Source organism: Drosophila suzukii, chromosome 2R (assembly GCF_043229965.1).
Source record: "Drosophila suzukii chromosome 2R, CBGP_Dsuzu_IsoJpt1.0, whole genome shotgun sequence".
NCBI classification, from domain to species: domain Eukaryota; kingdom Metazoa; phylum Arthropoda; class Insecta; order Diptera; family Drosophilidae; genus Drosophila; species Drosophila suzukii.
Window position 1 is genome coordinate 15,062,550 of NC_092081.1, and position 6,000 is coordinate 15,068,549.

At 39.5% G+C, this 6,000-nt stretch overlaps 1 protein-coding gene across 1 annotated transcript in view; it reads right to left on the reverse strand.

Moving 5' to 3' along the window:
* Positions 1-5,650, reverse strand: part of ASPP (Ankyrin-repeat, SH3-domain, and Proline-rich-region containing Protein) — a 44,133-nt gene extending 38,483 nt beyond the window's left edge. The window contains exon 1 of the mRNA XM_036813181.3: positions 5,271-5,650. The gene's annotated coding sequence lies outside the window, so the exon portion shown is untranslated. The remainder of the gene's footprint in view (positions 1-5,270) is intronic.
* Positions 5,651-6,000: the final 350 nt, after the last annotated feature.

Consider the following 6,000-nt stretch of genomic DNA (forward strand, 5'->3'; position numbering starts at 1 on the left):
CAGTTTCCGTTTTATTCAACCTGAGGGATAGGGAACATGAGGGTATATACTGGAATTGCAAAACCTTATAGAGATCAGCTTATTTTTAAGACAATGCTCCAATAGTCAAAATGTATTACAAAATGTATGTTCATAAACCTAAACGATATATGCTGGAATTGCAAAACCTTATAGAGATCCGCTTATTTTCAAGACAATGTTCCAGTATTCGAAGTGTATTATAAAATATATGTTCATAAACCTACACAATGAAATACAGTATAAATACAATACACTATAAAAAGATAGATTCCATCTAAATACATAAATGGTAGATTTCTGGTTATTTGTAAAAAATAGGATAGCTCAAATACAAATATTTCCAAAAATAAATTTGAGCCACTTATGCAGGGTATTTTTTAAGGAATCCTCTCGCTTCATTTATAAAGATTTTTTTGAACAGAATTCGCATGAATGAAAATGCGATATGAATGAATAAAAAGCCGAACTACAGCGAACGAAAAAAGTGATTCGCCCACATGTGCACATGAAAATGCAGTAACACACATGTACATCACTGTGTGTGGGAGAAAGGGGCGAAGGGACACAAGGAAAGGGAAAGTGAAGATCAAGGGGGAGAAAGGAGAATGGAGAAAGAAGATAGGAGGGAGGAATTCGCCCGCAAGTAAGTAAACCAAATCCGAATGAACAGGGATTTGCATTCATAAAATATATCGCATGTGAGCAGAGCGGAGACATCCTTGCTTATCCTCCCTTTTCAGTATCGCCCCTCTCTTTCTTTCGCTCTATACCCGTCTCTTTCGCCAGCAGACCCTGCAGGTATATTGCTAGTCCGCAAATGGAGGTCATGATTGTGTGTGTTCGCCCGTCTTTGTGTGTGTTTCTGTGCAAATTATGCAAATCGCAAGCATGAAAAACAAATATTAAACTTTTCACGAGAAAAAAAGATTCAAAAATTAAATAAAATTTTACAAAAGACATAAAAACCAAACGGTTGCCCCAACACGCACACAGAGCCAACCGCACACAGTGACACATAAGTGGGTTGCCATTGCCTGCATGACAAACGTGGAAATGGGAAAACCCCCTTCCGGAGGAATGCCAACGAAAGAGATCCCACACATACTCGTATAGTCATGCTTCCCTAAGGTGATTGTTTTTCCGAAATGGAATCAAATGGAGAGGCAAATGCCTTTAACAACTAAACTTTGTACCTTTTATGGGTTTATCTCAAGCTTTGACTTTTCCCAACTTAAAATTATCTGGGACATAAATGGAAGAATAAAGGATTAATTTTTGATAGACGTAGTACTTTGGATATTGTAATAAACATGGTATCAGTATACAACTTGTTTTAGATTTTGTTCTGGCTTTTTTAAGAAAGCAAAGATATTTGAAAAGCAATGTAGAAAAATGAACAAGGTTTCCTTTAAAGTCTTTTTTTAATATATCCACTTTTTAAATTCACATAAAAGTAATAAAATGTCGAAAATACCTAAGAATAGATAGCTAGGATCATCACATAAGACGAGTTTCTTCTTTGTACTCCTATCACATATAGTCATGCCTCCCCTAAGTTGATTGTTTTTCCGAAATGGAAGCAAATGGAGAAGCAAATGCCTTTAGCAACTAAATTTCGTTGCTTTTATGTGTTTATCTCAAGCTTTGACTTTTCCCAACTTAAAATTATCTGGGACATAAATGGAAGAATAAAGGATTAATTTTTGAAAGACGTAGTACTTTAGAAAATGTAATAAACATGGTATCAATATACAACTTAATTTAGATTTTCTTGGTATTTTGACATCAAAAAATATAAAACTTTTCAAAGGAAGCAAAGATATTTAAAAAGCTGTGTATAAAAATGAAAAAATGTTTTCTTTGAAGGCCTTTTTTATATTTATGCCACTTTTTAAAATTACATAAAAGTAGTCAAATGTCGAAAATATATCACAAGATGAGTTTCTTCTTTGTACCCCTATCATATAATCAAATAACAGTTGCTTGTTAATTGTAGGGAAGTTGGACTGTACACTTAGAGGGGTCCCGCGTAATGATTGTACTTACACAAGTATGCATGACCTACCATTACCCTGCCATCTGTAAATCCTGGTTCCCTACTACCCCCCTTTACCCCCATCACCCCCCTGACGAAAGTTGGCAACTCACTCGAAAAAAGCTGAAGCAAACAAACAAACGCAAATTTGGTTCTCTCCCAGTTTTTTGTTTGTGAAAAGCGCGCGTGGACAATAGTGTGCATGGGCGGAGGGAGGTGGTAACAAAGGGGGGTTGGAGGTGTGGGGTTGGGTGGAAAGGGGTGCGGCTTTGCGTTTTGGGCGCGGCTGTCTGCACGTGTGTTTGGAGCTCGGGAGCAACTAGTTGTGGGCCGGGCCCATTTCATTTCGGGCCGGCCAAAAAGCGTCGCAAAAATATCTGTAAACACGCAGCTGGCTTTGAGCACCCCCTCCTGAAAACCCTCTTACAAACCTGAAAACCCCCTCTCGAGAGCCAGAAGCGTTAAATAAAATCTCGCACGCTTCGTTTGGACGTGAAAAAAAACACGTTTCCCCTGCCACCACCCAGTCTCTCTCTTTGATGCCTCAGTGAAATGCAAAACAAATTAGAAAATAGGTTTGTCAACATCAGGCAGCCGGTTTCGAAACTCAAAATGTGGGCGCACATGACACGCCCGGTGAAAAGTTGGGTTTCACTCGCAGTTTCCAGGAAGGACTTACAGTGCTTCATATGCAGAAATGCAAATGTCAAGCGTAAAATTGGTTGGGAGTGTTGTTTGTAAAATACCCGACGTGATTGTTTTAAAAAAGAGATATTTTTGGTTCTTAACCATTATACAGTTTATAGTAGTTAGTTTTAATTAACTTATATCTAAGAGTTTTCAGAAAACCAAAGGTCTCATAGAGAGTATTAATTAAATTGAACCAATATATGAACAACTTTAAGCTGTTTATACATTAATAATGGATAATTTTCATGAAATACCCATCCTAATCGTACAATCTCAAGTAATATATCCCTGACCCCAAAATTGGAGAAACAAAAAAGATGCCAGACTAATTTAACTGTTCATTCGCCCAAAAAATTTTGTAAATGGCTTGTCAATCAAGTCGAGTTCATTAAACGGTTGGCAACGTTTTCGACGTCATAAGCGTTACACGCACTCGGCCAAAACGGAGCGTGATAAATGTTTGAAACAAAAGTGTTACTGACCTCACATTATACGTAAAAAACGTGCAGGTTCAAAAACTCATACTCTTCTTTTTTTCGGGGGTGCTAAGCGAGAGGGAGCCAGACATATCACAAAGAGAGAGAGAGGGATAATGAGATATAGAGAGAGATGGGTAGCAAAGGTAAACGAGATAGAGATAGCAAGATTGGGGCCTCTAAGTTCGACGTTTGTCTGCCTCGCTTCACTTTTCACACTTTTCGTTTTCGTTGCGTTGGAATTTCTAAAAACCCAAACTACCAGATAGAACGAGCGAAAGAGATGGGTGCACGCGGAGTAAGGGAGACGGGGATAGGGGCTGGCATTCCTGGTTGCCAAGGCAACAAAATCAACCCAACAGCGATCGCTGGAATGCAGCAGCTACAACAACCACAGAAACAAGGCTTGAAACTAAAAAAAACTGGCTTTGTTGCCTTTTTACAACGTTTTGTTGTTGCTGCTTGTTTGCTGCACAGAGAAAAATGTGAGAAAATTGTTTAAATATTTTCCATTTCAAAATAGATCTATTACAGAAACCATAAATATTTAATTTTTTATGTTTTATTTTTAAACATAACAATTTCAAAATCCAACTTGCCTTAAGAGTGCTTTTTTAGTATCCTAAAATGTTTTATACAGCGATAGAAATCACATAAATATCTAGGTTTATTTTGATTTCCATTTTAACATGATGTTATAAGATTCTGATATGGTTTTATTGAATGTTACCGAATCTATCATAAAACACCTATACAAATCAAAAAATAATTTTACTATATTTATATGTTAGAGATTTAATATCTAATACTCGCATTAGGTTCAAAATGCTCTCGAAACTTAAACTTAAAATTTCAGATGAGTTTGTTTGGATTTAAACAATCTTTTAGAAGTTCAACAGATCTTTTCTTTGTTAAGTTGACGTAGTTAGACTTAAATTGAGTTACTTATAACTAGTAGTCATGTTACGAATACGTTAGGAACAAATATATCATAAAGTTCTCTGTATCTCAAAATCAAATCCTATTTTCAACTATAAAATCCCTATAAATCTTTTGCAGCGACAGATAGTAGCTCAATCTATATAAACACGGAAGACTTGGGTTTTTCGCTGTGTGCTTTAGTCGGGGGGAACACGTTTAAAAGCGATCGAAAGAGGTGAATCGCGAGGGGCGGGGGCAGATGGCGGGGATGAGGGGAATCTGTTGACTTGGCTTTTCAATTGGAAATGGACTTGGGGCCTGAGAATGTGAGAATGGGCCTGGCTTCGAATCGCTGGGCGCATTTGTGTGGGTTTTCGGGGATGCTTTTGTGGACGGATTGTGCGGATTGGTTTTTTAGCTGGCCGTGTTTGCTGGGCTGAAAAAATGCTAAACCGGAATGTGGCTCATTCAGTGAAAAGAGCATAATAACGATCGCCGTAGTCGTAGCCGCAACATGATCATGATCGCGATGACGATGACGGCGACGATCGAAAGCCAAGCGCTGCTGGAATATCGTCGTAACTTGAGGCCGGCAATCTAAGCGCTTGGCTTGGTCGTTGTTGCTTGTTTTTCTGGTTTGCCAGATTTGCGTTTTTTTTGTGTTCTTTGATGTTTTTGTTGTTGTTTGTTCTGCTCAGTTTTATTTTTGTAGTTTCAAAAAAATGTCGCCAATGGATCAGAGGAAAACAGAGCGTGTACAGTTGCAGCATCATGGGATCGGACAGAAAAAAAGAAGTAAAATTGGAGGCCAACCAGCCTGTTCCTCCCCCTTTTCGGAAAATTCCCACAATCCCATGGCTGGAAAAAAGAATCACGTTTATACCGTTTTGTACTGATTCTTCTGTTCCCTCTTCTCATTGTCATTATCTGCTCTTTCTCTTTCCACCTCGCCGTTTTCAAGTGCAATTTTGAAATGCCACACACACACACACTTGAACTCTTACCTGTACACACACAGATACCCATGCTCATTAAATATTTTTGCTGTTGAATAATTTTCTTTTTTGAGGTAGTTCGAGGGGGGAGGGGGTCGAAGAAAGAAAAGAAAAACTTCAAGTTCACCTCACCTTGTCTGCACCTTGCGCTGCTTCTGCTGCCTCTTTCGTTGTTGTTGCTTATTTGGCCGCTGTTTAATTGCACCTTAAAGTGAATTAATCACCTTTTACACTGCCGCTACTTCTTCTTCTTCTTCACCCCTTGCCTTTTGTATCACTCAGCTTTTTTGCATACTTTTCAACTGGCTTTCTTTCATTCAATTCACATAGCTGCTTCTTTGCCTTTGTAATTAATTGAATATACACTCAAACACAGACACACTCGCACCTAAGAGCAGGCACTCCACTCACACACACACACGTACGCAGAGGGTGGGAGCGAGAGGGGGTACGCGGTTTTCCTTTTCTTTGGGGAAAAAAACACGTCTGTCGACAGGTAAACGCGTTGAGCAACTGACGCCGACTCTTCCAGCGGCTTCGCTTGGCCTTTGGGCCACGCTCTGCGCCACAAGCCCGCTCTCCCAACGATCTCCCACACCAGCTAGCCGTCTCTTTCGCGCCGCTCCAGCTGGCATCCCGCTTGCACCTGCGCACTTGTTGCGGTGGTGGTGATCCGGGCAAAATACGTTACGAAGCACCGTTTGAATTTTACCTGTGACGCGCACTAAAAGAAGCATGGAGAGCGCTCACCTGGAGAGCAAGAAACTCCACTCGGAAAAGGTGAGAGAGAGAACAAGAGAAAAAACCCCGTGAGAGATACGATTACCTGTGCTCACCTGCATTGAAAAAAATATTGCTTCTT